Here is a 25,626-nt window from a genome sequence, read left to right as displayed (position 1 = left end):
GCTACAGCTAATTACCTCCCCCAGCATCACAGATGTGTAGAGGATAGGGTTGCCAACCGTCCCTTGAAAAACTGAATCGTCCCGTATTTCGAAACAAAAGTACACGTCCCATATTGAGCTAATAAGGGACGCACTTTGTCCCGTAATACAGTGAGAATCAAAAGTAGTCTATAAATGTTTATGGAATTAACGCTTTGTTTGAAAACATAATTCCCAGCCCCTCTCCTGCTTTGTGACCAATGAGCTGACAGCACACTTATGACAATTCGAGTATGACAATTCAGATTACCGCTCATCTCATTGGTCGAGGAAAGGTCGCTTATGGAGAAAATACCGGAAGACAACAGATGACCACAACAACCTAACCCTAACGCCGACACTGCGGTGCAAGTCTCGGATGACAGTACACCTAAAGCTGGGCAGACACTGTGCGATTTTTTCAGTATTCAGCTCCTGCTCAAACTGCACGATTGACTCGCAGGGGTTAGAAGTTCATAGGTCACGATGTACTCTCACACTATACGGCCCGATGCTCTGATGCGACCTGAGTGCTCACACTGTGCCTCCATAACGTGAAGGTTATAACAGAAAATCTGTCGCTCGCTCTCTGTCTTTCACTCACACAGACACACAGACCACCACCATCAACTTTGCTAAACTGCTAATGAAAAACATTGATCAGGCAGCTGTGATTAACCCTTGTGCTCCCCTTCGGGGCAGCCCCAGACCCAGGGGGTCCCAGAGTACCCCACCCTCAGTAGAGACGGGTGAATGAAAATGAAAAAATCCCCAGAACGATCATTTGGGGTCGTCGAGTGCCCCAGAGCGATTCTAATGGGTTTCGTCAGGGGATCGGGAAAGAAAATGTAGCACTTGGGGGCCACGCACAAAAGCTGCTGCGGCAGCGTGGGGGTCATTGATACCCCAGTACATGAAAATGAAGCATAATCACAATAATGATAATAATGATAATAATACTCCTCCTTGAATCGCTACCTTATCGTGGTGGAGGGGTTTGTGTGTCACAGGGATCCCAGGGGCTATGTTGTCTGGGGGCTATTGCCCCCTGGTAGGGTCTCCCATGGCAAATTGGCCCTGGGTGAGGGACCAGACAAAGAGCGATTCATAAGACCCTTATGAAAAGGACACCGAGGGAACAGTTTACCCTGCCCGGGATAGGGTTACCGGGGCCTCGCCCTGGAGCCAGGCCCGGGGAGGGTGCCTGAGGGCGAGCGTCTGGTGGCCGGGCCTTAGTCCATGGGGCCCGGCCGGGCACAGCCCGAAGAGGAGACATGGGCCCATCCTCCCGCAGGCCCACCACCCGCAGCAGGCGCCATAGGGGTCGGGTGCATTGTGTGCCGGGTGGCGGGCAGGAGCGGAGGCCCTGGCGGACTGACCCCCGGCTGCCAAGACTGGCAATAGGGACATGGAATGTCACCTCTCTGGTGGGGAAGGAGCCTGAGTTAGTGCGTGAGGTTGAGAGGTACCGGCTAGATATAGTCGGGCTCACCTCTACACATGGCTTGGGCTCTGGAACCAGTCTCCTGGAGAGGGGCTGGACTCTGTCTCAGTCTGGAGTTGCCCTTGGTGAGAGGCGGCGGGCTGGGGTGGGTATCCTAATATCCCCTCGGCTTGCTGCCGGTACGTTGGGGTTTTTCCCGGTGGACGAGAGGGTTTGTTCCCTGCGCCTTAGGGTTGGGGAACGGGTCCTGACTGTCATCTGCGCTTATGGGGGGGGGGTGCTGGAGGGTGCTCCACCTGGAGACTCTGTTGTCCTGCTGGGAGACTTCAATGCTCACGTGGGTAACGACAGCGAGACCTGGAGGGGCGTGATTGGGAGGAACGGCCTCCCTGATCTGAACCCGAGCGGTGCTTTGTTATTGGACTTCTGTGCTAATCACAGTTTGGCCATAACGAACACCCTGTTCGAACATAAGAGTGTCCATAAGTGCACGTGGCACCAGGACGCTCTAGGCCGTAGGTCGATGATCGATTTTGTAATTGTATCAGCAGACCTGCGACCATATGTTCTGGACACTCGGGTAAAGAGAGGGGCTGAGCTGTCAACTGATCACCACCTGGTGGTGAGTTGGATCAGGTGGCGGGGGAAGACGCTGGACAGACCTGGTGCACCTAAACGCGTAGTGAGGGTGTGCTGGGAACGTCTAGCAGAGGCCCCAGTCCGCGAGATCTTCAACGCACACCTCCGGCAGAGCTTCAACAGCATTCCGAGGAAGACTGGGGACATTGAGTCCGAATGGACCATGTTCAGCGTCTCCATTGCCGAAGCTGCTGCATTGAGCTGCGGCCGCAAGGTGGTTGGTGCCTGCTGTGGTGGTAATCCCCAAACCAAATGGTGGACACCAGAGGTGAAGGGAGCCACTAGGCTGAAGAAGGAGTCCTATCGGGCTTGGTTAGCCTGTGGGACTCCGGAGGCAGCCGACAGGTATCGACAGGCCAAGCGGAATGCGGCTCGAGCAGTGGTTGAAGCAAAAACTCGGGTGTGGGAGGAGTTCGGAGAGGCCATGGAAAAAGACTTTCGGACTGCCTCGAAGAGATTCTGGCAAACCGTCAGGCGTCTCAGGAGGGGAAAGCGGTGCTCTACCTGCACTGTGTATAGTGCTGGCGGAGCGCTGCTGACGTCGACTGAGAAAATTGTCAGGCGGTGGAAGGAATACTTCGAGGACCTCCTTAATCCCACTGACACGTCTTCCGAGGAGGAAGCAGAGTCTGGGGATGAGGGGAATGACCCGCCAATTTCCGGGGGCGAGGTCACTGAGGCAGTTAAACAACTCCTTGGTGGCAGAGCCCCTGGTGTTGATGAGGTCCGCCCCGAGTTCCTGAAGGCTCTGGACGTTGTAGGGCTGTCCTGGTTGACACGCCTCTGCAATGTTGCGTGGAGATCAGGGGCAGTACCTGTGGACTGGCAGACCGGGGTGGTGGTCCCCATCTTTAAGAAAGGGGACCGGAGGGTGTGTTCCAACTACAGGGGGATCACACTCCTCAGCCTCCCTGGGAAAGTCTATGCCAGGGTGCTGGAAAGGAGAGTTCGTCCGTTAGTCGAACCTCGGATACAGGAGGAATAATGCGGTTTTCGTCCTGGTCGCGGAACACTGGACCAGCTCTTTATCCTCTCCAGGATACTTGAGGGTGCATGGGAGTTTGCCCAACCAGTCTACATGTGTTTTGTGGACTTGGAGAAGGCATTCGACCGTGTCCCTCGGGGTGTCCTGTGGGAGGTGTTGCGGGAATATGGGGTGTCTGGCCCATTGCTACGGGCCATTTGATCCCTATACAACCGTTGCAAGAGCTTGGTTCGCATTGCCGGCAATAAGTCGGACTCGTTCCTGGTGGGTGATGGGCTCCGCCAGGGCTGCCCTTTGTCTCCGGTTCTGTTCATAATTTTTATGGACAGGATTTCTAGGCGCAGCCAAGTGGCGGAGGGCTTTCGCTTTGGTGGCCTCAGAATCTCATCTCTGATTTTTGCAGATGATGTGGTTCTGTTGGCTTCATCGGGTGAGGGCCTCCAGCTCGCACTGGAACGGTTCACAGCCGAGTGTGAAGCAGCGGGAATGAGGATCAGCACCTCCAAATCTGAGGCCATGGTTCTCAGCCGGAAAAGGGTGGAGTGCCCACTCCGGGTCGGGGATGAGTTCCTGCCCCAAGTGGAGGAGTTCAAGTATCTCGGGGTCTTGTTCGCGAGTGATGGGAGAAGGGAGCCGGAGCTCGACAGACGGATTGGGGCTGCAGCTGCAGTAATGCGGACGCTGCACCGGTCCGTCGTGGTGAAGAGGGAGCTGAGTGTAAAAGCGAAGCTCTCAATTTACCGGTCGGTCTACGTCCCTACCCTCACCTATGGCCACGAGCTGTGGGTAGTGACCGAAAGAACGAGATCGCGGATACAAGCGGCAGAAATGAGCTTCCTCCGAAGGGTGGCTGGCCTCTCCCTTAGAGATAGGGTGAGAAGTTCGGCCATCCAGGAGGGGCTCAGAGTAGAGCAGCTGCTGCTCCACATCGAAAGGAGCCAGCTGAGGTGGTTCGGGCATCTGACAAGGATGCCCCCTGGGCCCCTCCTGGGTGAGGTGTTCCAGGCATGTCCCACCGGGAGGAGGCCCCGGGGCAGACCCAGGACACGCTGGAGAGATTATATCTCTCGGCTGGCCTGGGAACGCCTTGGTATTCCCCCGGATAAGCTGGAGGAGGTGGCTGGGGAGAGGGAGGTCTGGGCCTCTTTGCTTAGGCTGCTGCCCCCACGACCCGGCCTCGGACAAAGCGGATGAGGATGGATGGATGGATGGATGATAATAATAATAATAAGAAGAAGAATACAACACACAGACGCTTCTGAGTTTTATTTTATTTTATTTGAAATTACACTCACGATACAACTGAGGCAATCTGGAAGGCAAAATAAAAGTCAACAACGGGGTTGAATCAGCCTTTCAAGACAAACGAATCTCAGTAGATATGTCAAGAACAGGTTTACATGAAAAAAAGGTTTACATGAAAAAATATCAACAAACTGTCCGTGTTTCAGGCGCTCGGTGCTGTACAGCGCCTCCTGTGGACGAACGTCATAGAGCCTGCCCGAAACTAGGAGAAAAATTGAAACGGGAGTGGCAGCCACAGAGGGAAATGATGACCTATCCAGGCCATACCATCCGCCACGGTGCCGACCTTGACGTCGTCCGCTTCCATGTTGCGGGCGATCAGGAGACGCTGAATGGAAGGAATGAAACGAGGTGTGAGGAGTCTTTTCCTGATGCTGTAATAATGTTCAGCGTAAAAGTCATCGTCCAAGACTCGCAGACACTCGTGTTGTCTCTGGCTGGGGTGATTGGTCTTGCACTCGTTGCACGCTTCGGTGCGGTACTCGTTGATCACTCTGGCCCAGAGCTCACCTTTCCCTGGGCTTAAAGCTCCTTAATTACTGATGAGAGTCAGCTGCACAAAAGGGAAAGGCGGCACCTCAGGCAGAAGAGGTGGTGGGACACGCCCACACAGGCACCTTCAGGAGGAGGCCCTGCTAGGGCCGTAACACATAACACAACTTTATAAATATAAACATTTTAATATTGCATACTCTGTATATATTCCCACTGTGACAGTGTTGTAACTACTTGCACTTTATATTCTGACTACACCCACTCATAAGCTACATATGCACTTGTTTTACTTTACTATTTTCTATCTCAGAGTGAAGTCTATTCTTTATTTTAGTTAGTTTTTATTTAGTCGTGTGAGAGGAACCGGCAAAGTGAGAGTTTCATTGCTCTGCGTAACCACTTGTGTTTTGCGGTGTATATGAAAATAAACATCTTGAATCTTGAATGTTGAAGCTGAAGAGCAGGACAACCAATCATCAAATCAACATTTCATGAATGTTGAAAGAGTTGCAAATAGATGATCTGAATGTGACAAAACCGAGGAGAAAACAAAGGCTGATGAGCTCATTTTTGTTCATGTGAGATTTGTGTGCTCAGTGTTTGTATATAATTTCAGTTCACCCAGTTTTCTACCTTTCCTGTCTTTGTGTTCGCAGGTTCTCTTTGAGGTTTGTGACTTCTGTTTGTTGCAGTAGTGGTAGTAGTAACGGCCATGCAATTTTGTATGTAGCAGAGGTATGACCATATTTCATGCTCATTGGCTGCAGGAGGAGGAAATGTGTATGTGTACATTTCCTGATTTGGTATTCGCACTTCTGCACCCTTTGTTTCGCACTTCTGCTGCTCAACTCATAAACCCTGAAAGATTCAGCTGCAGGAGCATCAACGAAAGCTTCAGTCCACGTAAGTCTAAAAGACGTTTCTTTTTGTTTGACAGAACAACACTGAAAGTTTTATCTAACTAATCTGACACTGAGATAAAATCAGTGCAATGAGCAGGACATACATAGCAATGGGTGTCACTGGGAGAACTGGAAAAGGAAGGTTTTGTGGTTTGGATGGTTTGTGTTCTGAATTCATATAAGCTCATATTTGTGATGACAAAGAAGAAAAAACGTCTTTACTACCAAAGAGCTCCAGGATGAGCTTATCATAGGAGCAGAACAGACTACACATTTACATATTATTATACTGTGTATAAAAATAGCTGTAATTAGCAAACAGTTCAAATACTTTTTTATCCCCTTGAATTAAAACAGAGTCTGCACTTCATTCACACCCTGTTCAACTCCACTCAGGTCCAAATAATTACAGACAGGTAATATGCACATATGTATATTGCACTACTCAGTTTTGCACTTTGTATATGTATAAAAACATGTATAAAACATTGCCCTCTCGCCCCTATGAGCGGTCGCTATCCTAGAAGCTCAGGTCCTCTACCAGAGGCCTGGGAGCTTGAGGGTCCTGCAGTATCTTGGCTGTTCCCAGGACTGCGCTCTTCTGGACAGAGATCTCCGATGTTGTTCCCGGGATCTGCTGGAGCCACTCGCCTAGTTTAGGAGTCAATGATCCGTGCAATTATATATACAGGATCTCACAAAAGTGAGTACACCCCACACATTTCTGTAAATATATTATATCTTTTCATGCTGCGATAAATGCACTGCCCAAGTGTCCCCTCTGCCCGCTGCCTTTCAGCGGCAAGCAGGTCATCAGAGGAGCCGATGTGATGATGAAGTTTAACATTGTCTACAATATTGCCAAAGAGTACCAAAGCACTTCAAGCACTTTTTCAGGCACTTATCTTTCTTGTAGAAATGTGCTCCAAATAAAGAACTTTGTGTTTACAAGGTTGTTAGTTAATCGTTTACAAATCAATGTTTTCTGTATGGACAGCACTTAAAAAAAATAAGTGAACATGTAAAACAGCGGGGTTAAGCAATGCGGTTGAAAAACCTGAACACCTAAGAAAAAAGGCAACCTCCAGATATGATGCTGAGCACGTTCAGTCAACTTCTCTGGTCGACCACGGCGAGGTCCTGTTAAACTGCTGTGTGGCCATCATGCTGCAGCTTGGTTTCAGCGTGTTGGCATCATTCTTATAGCCTCGGCCATCTTTATGTAGAGTATCAGTTCTTTTTTTCAAATCCTCAACGTGTTCTTTGCCATGATGTGCCATGTTAAACTTCCAGTGACCAGTATGAGAGAGCAATAACACCAAATTCAACACACTTGTTCCACATTTGCACCTGAGACCTTTTAACTAGGGATGGGTATCGTTTAGGTTTTATCCGATACCGGTGCCAAACCGGTACTTTTGAAACGTGTAGGTGCTTAAACGGTGCTCAAACCGGTACGTAAAGAATGGAGAACACAAAATTGGTCCAAAAACTTCTCATGTTCAGCTGTTTTTTGCAAAAAGATAACAATGTTAGCCTTTTCTGCAGCTATGGGGCATATATGGTATCACTCTTGGCTGGAAGCAGTGCTTAAACAATGGAAAAAACAAACTTTGTCCAAAAACCTCTCATGTTTAGCTGTTTCCCACTTTTTCTTTGGTCATTTTAGCCTTTTTGGCCAGGGTGAAGGGAGTATCTGCCATCAAACAAGAAGACAGCCGCATGTAGCTATGATGATGTTTGCTAGTTCACCTTACATGCATTAATGTAATAACGTGGTTAGCCTACTCAACGTAAATTACACACGAACAACATTAAGCTACTCACGCAGAGAAGAACGGCTGCTGCTGCATCATCATCCTCATCATTTCTGCTACACTGGCAGGGCTAGGGGCCAGGACTCTCCTCTTCGGGGTTTTTGGGGGATGTTGCTAACTCCGGGTCCGATAACAGGCACCACACCCGCAGTAGATGCGCTCGGTGTGAGGTCTCGCAGCAAGCTATCAAATACGGCGCATTTCTCGGCTTTTAAAAAAAACGCTATGCGTCGCCAGGTGTTTCATCGGATTCGAGGTGTTACCTCCTTTGACAGTATCACAGTATGGGCAGGGATAGCTCAGTAGGTAGAGTGGTGGCCCCATGATCGGAAGGTCGGGGGTTCGACTCCACTGAACGGCTACCCTGAGGTACCCCTGAGCAAGGTACCGTCCCTACACACTGCTCCCCGGGCGCTGCACTGGTGGCTGCCCACTGCTTCACTGGGTGAATGGGTTAAATGCAGAGGAACTATTTCCCTATGGGGACTAACACACACACTTTACAGTATCAGCTTAAAGCACTTGTTGCTGCTGAGTTTGCATATTTTGCTGTGAAGTACAGCCAGACTTTTGACCGCTTCGCCTTGGGCATTTTTAATCTGTAGCTCTGCTCTAACAGAACGTACGTACCTGGCCCCGCCTACTATCCTCGGAAATGTAAAATGATTGGCTAGAATCGAAAGTGTATCACAGCTCAGGGAAAAAAGCACCGAAATAAAGCACCGAAATGTGCGCTGCTTTTCGGTCTGGTTACTACCGTTTTTGTCAGAACCGGTGCCATCATGGCACCGGACACCGGTACCCATCCCTACTTTTAACACTAACGAGTCACATGACACCAGGGAGGGAAATGGCAGTTTAGGCATGAATGGCTGTGCATTGAATTATTTAGAGGGGACAGTAAATACAAGCTATACATTGACTACTTTGCATTATAGTTTTTATTTTCAGCTTTTGCTGACAGAGCGTGCGAAAGTATGTCAATATCTGAGTATCCATCCATCCATCCATCCATCCATCATCTGCTTATCCTTTTCAGGGTTGTGGGGGTCTGGAGCCTATCCCAGCTGTCTTAGGGTGAGAGGCTGGGTACACCCTGGACAGGTTGCCAGTTGGCTCTCATCCCTGTTAAACTTAACAGCTTTACCTTTAGCTAGAAGACACAATGTGTGACAAACTTCACATTGCAAACACTGAGGCTGTTGTAATTTGGTGCATTATAAGTAAAACTGAACCGACTCACTGCCAGCAGAGCAAGCCAAGCTCTCACTGTGGCAGGACAGGGATTGAAGTGCCTGTCGCTTCAGGGCAAATACTCCACGCTCCCATGTGCATGTGCATAGTTGTGAAGGGATTTCAAGGCTGTATAAGCAAACCCGATGAATACGTTATAGACACATAAAATAAACTGTTTTATTGCATATTATTTTAAGCAAAAGTGAACTTCAGAAACCAAGAACTAGGAAATCTAAGTAATAATGAGCACGAACTAAAATCATCTGTGAAATCCAAAAGACAGAACCATGAGTCCACACCACCAAAATTAAAACTCAAAATGTTTATTCGAACACCAACGGCAGAGACGTCGTGTTTATTCTCAACCAGCAACAAATATGTTAAATACCTGCTGAGAATATTCTCCTCCTTTAGCAGGGATCAGGGATGACGTCAGAGGACCTGTTAAGTACTCTGGAGGATTTGGGAGATGAAGAGTTTAACAAATTCAAGTGGCTCCTACATCAAGCTGACGTCCTTCAAAGCTTCCCAACCATCAAAAAGAGTCGATTGGAGACAACAAACAGGTGGGACACTGTCGACCTGATGGTGCAAACCTACAGGCTTCCTGGAGCTGTGGAGGTGGCTAAGAAGATTTTAGAGAGGATAAGCAGGAATGACCTGCTGCAGAGTCTGTGTGCCAGCAGCTCAGGACGAGAAGGTAAGTTACAAGAAAACCAAACATGACGTCACTGCAGTCTGAAAACGTTTCACAGAGTGCAGGTTAAATCAGTCTAACACTCAAAATCACTGCCTGTCAGCGGACGTCAGCAACTGTGGGGAGACTTCACAGAAGAGAGGATTTCCTCAGACTGAAGGCAAGTAGCCATGATTTTATTTTATTTTACTGGTTTGTAGAGTTTGTCATTATGACGAATAACAAAATAGACTAACATACATTAATCATTTTTCATAAGAAGCTTGTTTTCTTATCTTCGTCTCATAGAATTAGTATTTATTGTGTACTCTTTAGCTTCTGTCATAAATCACCCCTGACTTCTGTCTCCGCCCACTCCACCCTGCCTGGACTGTCCTCTTCACCTCTCTTGTGCACTCTGTTGCTTTGGGTGGTTGACCCAAAGTACTTAAACTCATCCACCTTCACTACCTCTGCTCCTTCATGTTGACCTCTGCACCAGTCTCCCCCTCATCCACACATGCCTGTATTACTTCTACTGATTTTCATCCCCCTGCTCTCCAGATCATACCTCCACCTCTCCACGCTCTACTCCACCTGCAAACAAGGAGCTGAGAGCTGATCCCTGATGTAATCCCACCCCCACCTTGAACCCACCTGTTAATCTTACCACACACCTCACCTCTGTCCTCACATGTCCTGCACCACCTCCACACACTTCTCTGACCCTCCTGACTTCCTCGTGCAGAACCACAGCTCCTTTCTCAGCAGCCAATCACCTGCTTTCTCTGATCCACAAAGAAAGTGAAGCTCCTTCTGAGCTTGTCTAAACTTTTCCATCAACGCTCTCAGAGCAAACGTCACATCTGTAGAGCTCTTTGTCACATTTCTTCTCCACTCTTCAGGCAAGACTGCTTTAAACTCTGTGGCTAACAGGTCCACTGCCCTTTCTTCTAGACATTTCCATACCTCCACTCGTCTTCTTTACTAATCCTGCTTACTAACTGCCCTCCATCGATCCTCCTTTGTCTATCATTTTCTTTATTAACAAATTTGCCAGTGTTCTCCTTCCATATTTCCTGCACAGTCGTATTACTCATAGGTACATTTCCATCCTTAACCCTTTAAGACCTACCATAGAACCAAGTCCGCCAGAGCTTATAGTATATTTTTACATGCTGTGGAGCCATTTTTTGGAGCATTTCAAGTTGCTATACATCAATACAACCATTATAGCCCAAATTGTAATAATATGTCTGCATTAAGTGCATAGTAATTACATAAATTGCAAAAAAGTGCAATAAACTACAAAAAAATTGAAAATCATTTTTGGTTTTTAACATATATTTCTAGTTAGAGAAATTTAAGAGGCTTATCCCTCAAAACTGTAAATACAAAAAAGTTGCACAAACTAGTTTCCCACCAAAGGAAATTTATTTTGTCTTCATAATTTTATTTTTGAGATACACCAATTTTCATATACTGCAGGAAAAACGAAAATAAATGTTATAATGCAAATTTGCAAAAAAACAGCATATGCATCAAAATAAACTATTTCCAGCAGTGCAATATTAGTCCTCAGCATCCCAGAAACGACACAGAAAGTCATAAAGTCAAACATAACTTTTAAAAACACCAGTATAGGCTCATAAGGCCACGATGGTAAAAAACTACATTTCCGCAAAATGACGTCACTTCCGATTTCGGGCAGGTCATGCCGGACATGCGATAGTTCGCGCTGACGTCTATTCCAAAGTAGGAAGTGTTACAAACAGCTGATCGGATCGGCAAAGCGTGTTTCTGGAATATTATGTTTTTGTTGCTGCAAGTGCTTTTTATGAAATTTTGCAAAGCTATATGTGGAAGGAAACCGTGACCGAGGACAAACTGATGGCATCAGATGTAAGTACAACTCCTCCGGTTTCATATGCAAAAAAAATTATTGCGCTAGCTTACGTGGTTGCAGAGCTACGGGATTTAAAAATAGTTACGCAAAATGGAGCGTGTCCGCTCCGACCGGCTTTAAAGGGTTAATCACCTTTACCTGCTGCACACGCTTCCCAGCCTGGTCTGTCTCTTACCATTGGGTACAACTCCTTTTCTCCATCTTTAGTGTCCAACCTCACATGTAGCTCACCATAAGCCTTTGCCACCTCTCTCTGTCTCAACCCCTTCCTGAACTCTGCAACTCTTTTTTTATTTAACATTCAGCATTTCATCTTTGCTTCTCCTTCACTCACTTTCTCTTCTTGATATCCGTCATCCACCATCCAAACCTCCCCTAACACCACCTTGCAGGATCTCTTTCACATTTAGATGAAATCCACCACTTCATCCAGGTTTCACCAGACTTCCTCTTTCTCCTCTAAACTCCAACCTGTGAGGCATACAAACTGACAATCAACACAGCCCCTTCCATTTCCAGCTTCAAACTCATGATCCTCTCTTTACCTCCACAAAACTATTCACATACTCTTCCTTCAAGATTACACCTATTCCAGTTTTCTTCCTTCTACACCAAAGTAGAACATCTGGAATTTACTTCCAGTGTTATCCTCTCTACTTTTCAGATTAGGCTGTCACAAAGTAGGAGCAAGTTATGTAGGAAAATGGCTTGGCAGCTCTGCCACCATTGTACTTTTGGAAACCACAAGTAAGCCTGTTTCTCAAAGTACTCTAGTGGAATAGTGAAAGGTCTTTGCGATATAATGGGTCCTGATTATTGAAGACTTTTTATGTGCAAGGAAAGATTGAAATAACTTAATTTCTAGATTTGTTTAATGGTGGATATACACCTTACACTTTCCATGTTGCATATTTGACACAGATGTGGTGGTTCCAGTACCAGAGCCTCACCCCATCGCATCTTACCAACAGATGCTTCAATCAAACTTCCAGGACAAGTTTATGTGCGCACAAGAAGGTTGGGCAGAAGATAAACAGTGTCTGGCAGATATCTACACAGAGCTGTACATCACAGCTGGGTATGATGTACATATCAACACACAGCATGAGGTTTGGCAGATTGAAAAGGCATGGAAGCCAGCAGAGCCAGAGAAACCTATTAGACCCACAGACATGTTTAAACATCCCTCTGGAAAATACAGACCCATCAAAACAGTGATGACCAATGGAATCGCAGGAATTGGAAAAACTTTCCTTGTCCAGAAGTTTGTTTTGGACTGGGCTGAACAAAGGTCCAATCAAGATGTGCATCTGATTTTCCCCTTCACCTTCCGTCAGCTGAATCCTCTGAAGGGAGAAAAGTTCAGTTTGGCAGAGCTCATTCATGAATGCATCCCAGAAACTGTAGGCATCCCACAGGAGGCTCTTAATTACATCTTTACAGATGTTCAGTCATCAGGAATCACCAACTATGACAAGAGTAAATTCAAACTTCTGTTTGTGTTTGATGGGCTGGATGAGAGCCGCCTTCATCTCGACCTTCATTCTGAAGACATTCGCTCTGTCGATGTAACAAAGGCAGCTAAAACAGATGTCCTGCTGAGGAAACTCATCAATGGGAAACTGCTACGCTCTGCTCGCATCTGGGTAACCACACGGCCTGCAGCGGCCAATCAGATCCCTCGAGAGTTTATCAGCAGTACAACAGAGGTCAGGGGGTTCACCGACCAACAGAAAGAGGAGTACTTCAGGAAGAGATTCAAAGGTAAGGAGGAGGCTGACAAACTCATCTCCCATATCGTGACATCACGAAGCCTCCACATCATGTGCCACATCCCAGTCTTCTGCTGGATCACTGCAACAGTTCTGGAGGATGTGTTGAAAACCAGAGAGGGCGGAGAGCTGCCCAAGACTCTGACTGAGATGTACGCAGAGTTCCTGGTGTTTCAGATTGATCGGACAAAAGAAAAGTATGGCCCAGAAAAGAGCATTCAATACATTAAGTCATTAGCAAAACTGGCCTTTGAGCAGCTGGAAAAGGGCAACCTGATCTTCTATGAGAAGGATCTGAGACAGAGCGGCATTGATTTCAGCGAAGCCTCGGTGTGCTCAGGAGTGTTCACAGAGATCTTCAAAGAAGATCGAGGAAGGAAAGGGAAAGACAAGATGTTCAGCTTCGTCCATCTGAGCGTTCAGGAGTTTCTGGCTGCTCTTTATGTGAGGATGTCGCTTAATAACAGTAACATAAATGTGATGCCTTTACCACAGCCCTCAATGCGCAATCTTCAACTGCTTTTAAGTAAAACATCTTCAAAGAAGATCCACAGGATTTCCATTGACAGGGCCTTACAGAGTCCAAACGGACATCTGGACTTATTCCTTCGCTTCCTCTTGGGTCTTTCACTGCAGACCAATCAGGATAAACTACAGGACCTGCTAATGAAAATAGACAGTAGTTCAGAGACCACTCAGAAAACAGTCCAATACATCAAGAAGAAAATCAGTGAGAATGTGTCTGCAGAGAGGAGCATTAATCTGTTCCACTGTTTGAACGAACTGAAGGACTGTTCTCTAGTGGAGGAGATCCAACAGTATCTGAGTTCTGGACGTCTGTCCACAGATATACTCACTCCAGCTCAGTGGTCAGCTCTGGGCTTCATCTTACTATCATAAGAAGAAGATCTAGATGTGTTTGACCTGAAGAAATACTCTCCTTCAGAGGAAGCTCTTCTCAGGTTACTTCCAGTGGTGAAAGCCTCCAAAAAAGTTCTGTAGGTGCACAGATACAAAAGATTATATTGAAAAATAATTGGAACTCCAAACTCTATGATCCTACAGTAGGTGTAACTACCAAACCATTTTGGGTAGTGTTAGATTTAGCTTACCTCATGCTTAACATGTACAGATGCAGAAACCCAAGAATTTTACCTTTGAGGCACTTGGTGTCCTGTTTTAGGATTTCAGTTTGAATATACCATATTTTTCCACTTATCCAGGGCCGGGATGCAGGGGGCAACAGCCTAAGCAGACAAGCCCAGACCTCCCTCTCCCCAACCACCTCCTCCAGCTTGTCAAGGGGAGCACAAAGGCATTCTCTGGCCAGCCGAGAGATATAATCTCTTCAGCATGTCCTCGGCCTGCCCTGGGGTCTCATGCTGGTGGGAAATGCCTAGAACACCTCACCCAGGAGGCATACTTGTCAGATCCCTGAACCCTGACCGGTAATTCAAGAGCTTCGCTTTTACTCTTAGCTCTCTCTTCACCACAGTAGACCAATACAGTGTCTACATCACTGCAGCCGCAGCACCAATCCGTCTGTCAATCTGCGGCTCATTCTTTATTAAGACTCAAGATACTTAAATTCCTCTACTTGGGGCAGTAACTTTTCCCTGATCTGTAATGGGCTCTCTACCCTTTTCCTGCTGAGGACCATGGGCTCAAACTTGCAAGCCATAAGCCACCACTTGATGAAGCCAACAGAACCACATTATCAGAGATGAGATTCTGAGGCTGCCCAAGTGGAAGCCTTCTCCCACTGGGGATTGAACCGGCAACCTTCCTGTTACAAGATGAGCTTCCCAACCCCCTGAACCACAGTCGCCCACTTAGACAAAGTCAGCAGCACTCCACTTGTATTATACACAGATCAGGTAGTGCACCGCTGTCCCCTCCTGAGCCCCCCGATGGCTTGACAGAATTTCGAGGCAATCGAAAAGGCTTTTTCGATGGCTTATAAAATCTCCTCTGAGGTTTTATTTCAGCCAGTGCCAGAGTCATGTTCTCGGTACCTATCCTCTCGGTACCTACTGACTGCCTCCAAATTCCCACAGGCTAATCAAGCCCGATAGGACTCCTTCAGCCGGGGTTCCCTTCACTACCATCCCTTGTCCACCATCAGGTTTGGGGGTCACCACCTTGACAGGCACTAATCACCTTGCAACCGCAGCTCAGTGCAGCAGATTCAGCAATGGAGGTGCTGAACATGGTCCATTAAGACTCAATGTCCCCAGTCTCCCTCAGAAAGCTACCAAATCTCTGCCAGAAGTGGGAATTGAAGATCTTGTGGACAGGGGCCTCTTCTAGGCATTCCCAGTGCACCCTTACTATATGTTTAGGTGCTTCAGCAGAGCTCAGCACCTCTCTTTACCCAAGGATCCAGAACGTATGGCCATAGACCTGATGATACAATTACAAAATTGATCATTGACCTGTGGCCTATGGTATCCTGGTGCCACGAGTACTTCTGGACACCCTTAGGTTTAAACATGGTGTTATTGCGAAACTGTGGTTTACGCAGTCCAATAACACAGCACCATTCGGTCTCACTGTTGTTGCCCATATGAGTGGGGAAATTTCCTAATGAGATGACAGAGTCCCCAGGTAGAGCACCCTCAAGCACCCCACCCACTCCAAGAAGGCTGGGTACTCAAAACTGTCTTTTGGTGAATAAGTACAGACGAATAACAAATCCTCTCGTCCACTGGGAAAAACTCCAACATACAGGTGCAAGTTGAGGGGATACTGAGATACCCACCCCAGCCTACCGCCTCTCACCAAGGGTAACACCAGACTGAGAGAGAGTCCAGTCCCTCTCCAGGAGACGGGTTCTGGAGCTCAAGCTGTGTTTTGAGGTGAGCCCGACTATATCTTGCCGGTACCTCTCAACCTAGCATAGGCTCCTTTACCATCAGAGGGGTAACGCTAGTCTTGGTAGCCGAGGATCAGTATGCCTGGCTGCCGCCCAGTACACATTTCACCCAACCCCTCTGGTGCCTCCTGTCGGTGGTGGGCCTACAGAGGGCGGGCCAATGCCCCTGCTTTGGGCTGAGCCCGGCCAGGCTGCAATTCATTTAGGAGTCTATTCATCAAAGGCTTTGTTTATAGTTTTGTATTGAAATTAAACAATCATGAAATGGTTCAACAAACCAGCATGCAGTCATGCTAAAAATAAAGTACAACAGTTAAATCTAAAGTTTTATATTTTAGAGCATAAATATTGAATATTGATACTTCTAATGAATAGGTGCCAAATACAAGTTTAACACTTGGAATTAACCTTTTATCTGCTGGGAAAAATTAGGGAACAGATATCACTGGGCCACAAAACTTCTTTCCAGACAATATGGATCTGATTGTATTTGATGTACAGGTCAATTTATCACTAACTCTCCTCCAGGTTGAGTGGCTGTAATCTGTCAAAAAGAAGCTGTGAAGCTCTGTCCTCAGTTGTCAGCTCACCGTCATCTAATCTGAGAGAGTTGGACCTGAGTAACAATGACCTAGAAGATTCAGGAGTTAAACTCCTTTCTGCCGGACTGGCAAGTCTACAGTGTAGACTGGAAATTCTCAGGTCTGTATTAAATGTTGCTTTACATACAGTTAATTCAATTTTATTTCTATAATAAAAACACTTGACCATTCTTTAAACTAAAAGGTAAATACTAGGGCTGCACGATTTTGCATAAAATGAGAATCACGATTTTTTGGCTTAGAATTCAGATCACGATTCCCTCACGATTTTCTTTTCCAGTATAAATATTTATTGCACTTATTAACTGCACATCAACTTCGTAACAGTTGAGACTGAACATAAAAACAATAAATAAACATAAAAATAACAAATGTCTCACGTTTTGTTGTTGCCGTAAAATGTTGTACTGCTTGAAATTCCGTCTCCACCGTTGCTCGACGCTGCGTGTATAGAGCAGGTAGTGCAACGATAGAAAAGTAGTTGCGGGACGGCACTGTGTAGCGTTTGTCTAGGGTGTTGATCATTTTCCTAAATCCCTCGTTTTGCACAGTGTTGATGGGAGCCATATCTTTGGTCAGGTGATAAGTGATAGCCTCCGTAATTTCTTTGTGCCTGCGGGAGGTCGACAGGGGAGGTGCTGTATAAGGTTCCCGTTATTGATGTTTGGGTGGTTGACCGGGACGGATTTTCTCCTGTCACTTTCTCGTCATCCCTGACGTGCTCTCTGTTGTTTTTTCCTGCTAATTTTAGCATCACACGGCACAGCTTCTGTATCACGTGGTATAAGGCTCCGCCCTTGTCATTTGTTGAGCAGGAAGAGTGAGCGCTTGTTTTCATGCAGATTACGTCCCGGATCAAAATGCGGTACAACCGTCGTCGTCTTTTTTTTTTTTTAAATCGTTGTCATTTGGAAATGAGATCGCACATAAGTATGAATCGAGATCGCGATTTTCTAACGATTAATCGTGCAGCCCTAGTAAATACCCTACACTAATAGCAATTAATGTCTCTTTAATGATAATTCTTATATGATGTAAGACTGTATCTTAAAATAACAAGAATTTTGATTCAGTTGAGCACCTCATTATTACAGACTGGTTTTTTTCTTTGTTTTTTTTTGTTGTTGTTTGTTTTTTAAGTAAACAAGTCCACATAAAAGCATACTAAAGTAATACTAGCATACTACACTTCTCTCTGGCTTTGGTTGAGCACCCTTTTCCTTGCTGTTTTGCTCGATGTGGCAAGCCATCCATCCATCCATCCATCTTCATCCGCTTTATCCGAGGCCGGGTCGCGGGGGCAGCAGCCTAAGCAGAGAGGCCCAGACCTCCCTCTCCCCAGCCACCTCCTCCAGCTTATCCGGGGGAATACCAAGGCGTTCCCAGGCCAGCTGAGAGATATAATCTCTCCAGCGTGTCCTGGGTCTGCCCCGGGGCCTCCTCCCGGTGGGACATGCCTGGAACACCTCACCCAGGAGGCGCCCAGGGGGCATCCTTGTCAGATGCCCGAACCACCTCAGCTGGCTCCTTTCGATGTGGAGCAGCAGCTGCTCTACTCTGAGCCCCTCCCGGATGGCCGAACTTCTCACCCTATCTCTAAGGGAGAGGCCAGCCACCCTTCGGAGGAAGCTCATTTCTGCCGCTTGTATCCGCGATCTCGTTCTTTCGGTCACTACCCACAGCTCGTGGCCATAGGTGAGGGTAGGGACGTAGATCGACCGGTAAATTGAGAGCTTCGCTTTTACACTCAGCTCCCTCTTCACCACGACGGACCGGTGCAGCGTCTGCATTGCTGCAGCTGCAGCCCCAATCCGTCTGTCGATCTCCGGCTCCCTTCTCCCATCACTCGCGAACAAGACCCCGAGATACTTGAACTCCTCCACTTGGGGCAGGAACTCATCCCCGACCCGGAGTGGGCACTCCACCCTTTTCCGGCTGAGAACCATGGCCTCAGATTTGGAGGTGCTGATCCTCATTCCCGCTGCTTCACACTCGGCTGCGAACCGTTCCAGTGCGAGCTGGAGGCCCTCACCCGATGAAGCCAACAGAACCACATCATCTGCAAAAATCAGAGATGAGATTCTGAGGCCACCAAAGCGAAAGCCCTCCGCCACTTGGCTGCGCCTAGAAATCCTGTCCATAAAAATTATGAACAGAACCGGAGACAAAGGGCAGCCCTGGCGGAGCCCATCACCCACCGGGAACGAGTCCGACTTATTGCCAGCAATGCGAACCAAGCTCTTGCAACGGTTGTATAGGGATTGATGTGGCAAGCCATTGCAGAAATTTACTTGTGTTTGCTAACATGCCCTAACATGTGTTTTCGATTAAATCAATATCAGTCTCAATAATAAATGGTAATTTGATATATTAAAAATGTTAGCAATGAGCTAATTTCAGCATACAGCATAAAACAGTGTAAAACAATGGCAGACCAAAGCAAGTCATTTTTAAGTGTTTTGGCTATTTGTTGTCTATCGTTCTATGTGCTATTTGACCCAGGCTGTCCGGCTGTATCGTCACAGAGGAAGGCTGTACTTATTTAGCTTCAGCTCTAAAATCCAACCACTTCCATTTGCAAGAACTGGACCTGAGCTACAATGTTCTGGACGACTCATCAGTAAAGCTGTTCTCCGCTGGAGTGGAGGACTCAGACTGGAGACTAGACACTCTCAGGTATGAAGAGAAGACATGAGCACAGAAACAGTTTCTGTGGCGTATTGACAAACAGGGGAAGTGTTTCAGAGTATGTTCTAGTTGCAACGCAAACTAAAAAAATCTAGATGTACATTTCCTTCTGTTAATAATGGCAGACGTGTAAGTGGAAAGAATTTTTTTCTTCCTTTTTCTTCCTCTCCAAGGCTGGAACATGGTGGGCAGCAGAGACTAAAACCTGGCCTGAGAAAGTGTGAGTGTGTTTACTGCATCTGGTATAGTTCCGGTTTATTTTAAAAATGCTGCTATTCTCCCACTTTAAAAAACCCTCAGCTAGACGCCTCTGTTTCCAGCAGCTACAGACCTATCTCTAAATTACCGTTAATTGCTAAGCTTCTAGAAAAGGTTGCGGCTAAGCAACTTATAGCGGCTCTGGACAAACATAACATTTGTGATAAGTTTCAGTCCGGCTTCACATGTGACACCATTGCTATTTCAGCTACACTGGCTTCCTGTTGAATTTAGAGTACATTTTAAGATCCTGGTCTTGACATTTAGAGCCTTGCATGGACTGGCACCAGCCTACATCTCCGATCTGCTACAGCCCGATGTCCCCAGCAGGTCCCGGAGGTCATCTGATCAGGGCTTACTTGCTATAAAACAGACTAAGATGAGAACTTAGGGTGACAGAGCTTTTGCCACTGTGGCCCCGAGACTGTGGAACTCTCTCCCTCATACATCAAGAACTGTGGACTCAGTAGCTGTTTTTAAAACAACTCAAAACTCACCTTTTCAAAACTGTTTTTGGTTGAATTTCTGCCTGTTTTATATTGTCTGTTTTACCCTATTATTATTTGTTATCTTATGTGCAGTAGGGCTGCCACGATTAGTCGACTAGTCACGATTACGTCGACTATCAAAATCATTAATAGTCGACGCGTCGTTTGAAGCTTTGTAAGATCCCAAAAGACGCAGGAATAAGTAGCAGGATTTAAGAGTGTAATAACGGACTGAAACAGAAGATGGCAGCACTGCATGTACAAGGATGCCAGCTGCCGTTAAACCCCGAAGAAGAAGAAGCTGTGTCCCAGAATTCATAGCGCGGCCCAGCTCAGTTTCCAACAATGGCGGCAGCTAGTTAGTTTTAATATTACTCTTATTATTCTTTCTGGGTCACAAAATAAACGTTTAACATATTTTCAGGCGAGAATGTAGCTGTGTAAACCTCAAATATCTGCTCAGTTTATCAAGACACCACATATTTTCAAAAGCGCTCCGACGTTTTCGGAGACGTCTGTTACCCACTAGCTCGATGATTGTCATGACCATTGATCAAAGACTGCAATCACAGCATTGTATGATGGTAAAAGATGTATCCTTAGGCCCCCTCCTCGATTCAGAGATGGTCTTTCCCTTGTCTTTCACCATCTTACAATGCTGTGATTGCAGCCATCCCCCAACTCTCATGGACATTGATCAGTGGTTGTTGATAGTTTCAGTAAATGTACTGTTTATATGATTGGGGAAACCTGCAGCCAGCTGACACTGAAGAAATCACCTGGATGATGACGAAAGTTTCTCCCACTGAAAACGTCCAGATGAACAGAATCAACTTTTTGGGATTTACGTACCTGGATGATTGAACATGCATCAAGAAATATATGAATGTAGAAGTGATCAAGTCAGTATTTCTACAGAGTACTGGACAAAAGCAAATAGCCAAACTTTATTGTTGCCAAATTTATATCAGGTAAAATTGTGGTTTTATAGATGGAGCACTGATAGCACCGTGTCAAATAATAAAGGATTCTTCTCTCTCTTAGATTCCTGTGAACTCACACTGGACCCAAACACAGCAAACAGAAACCTCATCTTGTTCGACAACAACACTAAAGTGGCATTTGTGGATGATGAGCAGCCATATCCTGATCACCCAGAGAGGTTTGATGACTGGAAACAGATTCTGTGTAGAAATGGGCTGACTGGTCGCTGTTACTGGGAGGTTGAGTGGGAAGGTTGGGTTTACATAGCAGTGAGTTACAGAGGAATCAGAAGGACAGGAGCCAGCAAAGGCTGCTGGTTTGGATGGAATAATCAGTCGTGGAGTCTGAGATGCTCTGAAGATGGTTACTTTGCTTGGCACAATAACACTAGAACAGACCTCTCTACCTCTTCCTCCTCCTTCGTCTCCTCTTCCGCCTCCTCCACCTCATCCACCTCCTCCACCTCAAACAGAGTAGCAGTGTATGTAGACTGTCCTGCTGGGACTCTGTCCTTCTACAGAGTCTCCTCAAACTCCTTGATCCATCTCCACACCTTCAGCACCACATTCACTGAGACTCTTTATCCTGGATTTAGGCTATTTAGATCTTCCTCTGTGTCTCTGTGTTCACTTTAGGACGAAGACTTGCAGAAACAATGACACAGATTTATTCAGGCAAATACTTTACATTAAAAAATCCTTTAAAAAATCTTTTTCCAAACCTCACCAATAATTTTACTTTAGACCAGAAGATTCCACACATTGACTGTGAGTAACACTTTAGACCAGGGGTGCTCACACTTTTTCCGCATGTGAGCTACTTATAAAATGACCAAGTCAAAATGATCTACCCACTACAAAAATCCAAAACATATACTTATTTATAAATATATTGAGGATTCTTTATATCTACAATGTATACATGCATAACCGCAATATCCAATATTTCACAACACAATTAACTATGTAAATTTTTTGTCATTACCTGAGTTTACTCTGATGACTTGCACTGAATTGAATCAGCCAGGGATGCATAGTCCGGACAGTAGCTGCTGACTATGAGGTGCCGTAAGGGACATTATTACTGAAATTTTAGCTCTCACACACACTACTGAAACGCTCTCACACACACTACTGAAACGCTCTCACACACACTACTGAAACGCTCTCACACACACACAACTGAAACGCTCTCACACACACTACTGAAACGCTCTCACACACACTACTGAAACGCTCTCACACACACACAACTGAAACGCTCTCACACACACACAACTGAAACGCTCTCACACACACACACAACTGAAACGCTCTCACACACACACAACTGAAACGCTCTCACACACACACAACTGAAACGCTCTCACACACACACACAACTGAAACGCTCTCACACACACACAACTGAAACGCTCTCACACACACACAACTGAAACGCTCTCACACACACTACTGATATTTTAGCTCTCACACACACTACTGATATTTTAGCTCTCACACACACTACTGATATTTTAGCTCTCACACACACTACTGATATTTTAGCTCTCACACACACTACTGATATTTTAGCTCTCACACACACTACTGAAACGCTCTCACACACACTACTGAAACGCTCTCACACACACTACTGAAACCAGAGGCATTTCTGCTGAACAGGAAGTTGTTTCCTGACAAGGAAACTGATGGAAAAAGTGGTATATTTCAAAACACTACAAGGATTTCTACTCAGCAACCTGCTAGTACAGCAGTCCCCAACCTTTTTTGCGCCACGTAAACAATAAGATATGATTAGAATAAGTCCCTGGGACATTCTGAATGTTTAGACCAATTCTGAATCACTAGAAGGTCAGTAGATAACAACATTAGATTATTAGGGTTAGGAAGAGAGGTGTTTTGGTTTTCTGTCTCTTAGTGTGTGTGAGAGCGTTTCAGTAGTGTGTGTGAGAGCTAAAATTTCAGTTGTGTGTGTGAGAGCGTTTCAGTAGTGTGTGTGAGAGCTAAAATTTCAGTTGTGTGTGTGAGAGCGTTTCAGTAGTGTGTGTGAGAGCTAAAATTTCAGTAGTGTGTGTGAGAGCGTTTCAGTAATAATGTCCCTTACGGCACCTCATAGCTGACGGCCAGGTTTAAGAGAAAAAACCGAGAGCTAAAAATTGGAGTTAACTCGCTGACTAGCTTGTCAGTTTTACTACACTTCGCGCCGCTGTTTGCGCATGCGCAGCGACCTAAGCGTCAGAAAAAATCTGATGTCATCTGACTGGCTTCCCTGTATCAATCAAGTGACGGGATGGATGATAGGCTGGCATCTATTTTTTTAATGCCATGCGATCTACCAATACTACCTTTGCGATCGACTGGTCGATCGCGATCGACGTATTGAGCACCCCTGCTTTAGACTGACCATTATTAACAAATGGAAAAGGAATAATTTCTACAATGTTAGTTGTACTAAAGATGGTTGTATGGAGGCAGGAAGCTTGAAGTGAGTTTTACAAAGTAATCTGTTCTCTAGCTTATGTCCTTTGCATAGGTCTATATTACCACAATGCAAATGCTTTGTATCATATTTATCTGTTTCCATTCATTTTACAACCAGTGACAGAATTTGTTGACAATAAATTTCATTTCCTGTGTGATTCAGCAATAAAATGATCATTGCTCCAATGTTTTCTTCTCTACAACATTTTGTTCAGTTTATTTCAATTTTATTTATATAGCACCAAATCAAACGAGTTGCCTCAAGGTGTTTTATATTGTAAGGTAGACCCTTCAATAATACATACAGAGAAAAACCCAACTATCATATGAGTAAGCACTTTGGAAACAGTGGGAAAGAAAATTTTCCTCTTAACAGTGAGAATCCTCCAGCAGAACCAGGTTTGACGACCACCTGCTTCGACCAGTTGCGGTGAGGGAAGGAAGACAGGACAAAGACATGCTGTGGAAGAGAGCCAGAGATTAACAATAACCAATGATAGGGCTATTGCAGTTTGAAGCCTAATCTTGAAAGTAGAGATGATGTCTGTCTCCCGAATTCAAACTGGAAGCTGGTTCCACAGAAGAGGGGCCTGAAAACTGAAGGCTCTGCCTCCCATTCTACTTTTAAATACTCTAGGAACAGCATATATATATATACATATATATATATATATATATATATATCACATCTCAAAACTCGCTCTTGTCATGGTCCCGGGACTTCTACCCGGTGCTTTGTGTTTTCCTGTATTTTTGTCATTTGACGTATTATGTTTTAGGTCCACTGTTTATTCTAAAGGTCCCTAGGTTATTCTGTTTAGATGTCGTTTATTAGGTTTCCCTTCGTGTCTTTACCCCGTGTCTCACTCAGTGTATCTGTGAGTTCTTATGCCTTGTTTTCCCTCCTTGTGTTTTATTCCATGCCTGTCTGTTCTCTCCCCCTCCGGTCTGTGCATAGCTGGACTGGCCATCGGACATACCGGGCATTTGCCCGGTGGGCCGCTGGCGATTTTTTGTTTTTATGGGCCGATCGATTTTTTTTTTTTTTTTGGAAGGGTATAAATAATGAAAGGTGTTGGATTGGCCAATTGGTCATGATCGACTCTGGGCTGGACCAATTACAGCCGAGGAGGTCGGATGCACCCTCCCCCTTGTTTAGCAATCTTATAGACGAACTAAAGAAAATGGAGAACAAAAAAAGGAAAGGAGGTGCAGAAAAAATTAGGGCCAAAAAGAAACAAGCCCTTCAGGCAGACGCTGCCAGATGTGTAAAAATAACTGAATTGTTTGGCGGTAGCTATGGCATAGCTTCCACAGATTTAGCAACATCAGCAAGTGGTGGAGGCCAGCAGGTGGATAAGGGAAAGGGGAGGCAAGAGGAGGAGAGACCCGAGGCGGCCACCGGTCATAGTGGCAGAGGAACTGAACTTCAGGTAAGAAGTTATGACCTGCAGTCTCTCTGTGTCAGATATAAACCAAGTTTAGTTGGAGTTTGTTTTCGTTGTGCTGACTTTTTACAGTCGCTTAGAATAACTGGTACTGCTACTAGCTAGCATGACGGAGTTTAAATACTGCTGGGCGGGTGCTATGAAGTTACTGATAGTAAATTTTATTTTATGCTTAAGGTTAGTTTCTCAAACTCCTCAAAATCTTAACAAATTGTGCCAATCCTTACATGTTGCACCAGCTGATTTATCATCAAAAGTGGAGAAGTCTGTGACAGAGGAGACAGAAGAGCAGCAGAGAGAGATGGAGAGATGACTTTATGTCATCCATCAGGGATGCATTTGACATATGTTTCACATATTATAGCCCAACAAGTTACTCATAGCAATTTAAATACGAGCAATCTGTTTTTGGCAAATACCGGCTATTGCAGTTAAGAATACAACAGCTTGTTGCCATTTTTTGTGTTTCTTTTTATCGCTGTGTGACTGAGTTCAATTGAAAGCCTGCATGCGCTAGTACCTCTTGCCACAAGTTCCCAGAATCCTTTGCGGTTTTACCCCTGAATGACGTCACATTTTTGGTGGGCCAGTCTCTAGTCAAAATG

At 45.8% G+C, this 25,626-nt stretch overlaps 1 pseudogene across 1 annotated transcript; it reads left to right on the top strand.

The window, feature by feature from the left end:
* Positions 1-9,261: 9,261 nt before the first annotated feature.
* Positions 9,262-21,870, top strand: LOC147328647 (NLR family CARD domain-containing protein 3-like; annotated as a pseudogene). The gene is made up of 6 exons (XR_015129981.1): positions 9,262-9,541; positions 12,360-14,193; positions 16,599-16,772; positions 19,175-19,348; positions 19,534-19,580; positions 21,151-21,870. The product of XR_015129981.1 is annotated as an NLR family CARD domain-containing protein 3-like (transcript).
* The last annotated feature ends 3,756 nt before the right edge of the window (positions 21,871-25,626 follow it).

Source organism: Aulonocara sp. 'chitande type north' Nkhata Bay, linkage group LG6 (assembly GCF_057382095.1).
Source record: "Aulonocara sp. 'chitande type north' Nkhata Bay isolate Kocher_YH1m ecotype deep benthic linkage group LG6, A_spYH_male_GT1.1, whole genome shotgun sequence".
Taxonomy (NCBI): Eukaryota; Metazoa; Chordata; class Actinopteri; order Cichliformes; family Cichlidae; genus Aulonocara; species Aulonocara sp. 'chitande type north' Nkhata Bay.
This window is presented reverse-complemented; position numbering and strand designations above follow the sequence as displayed.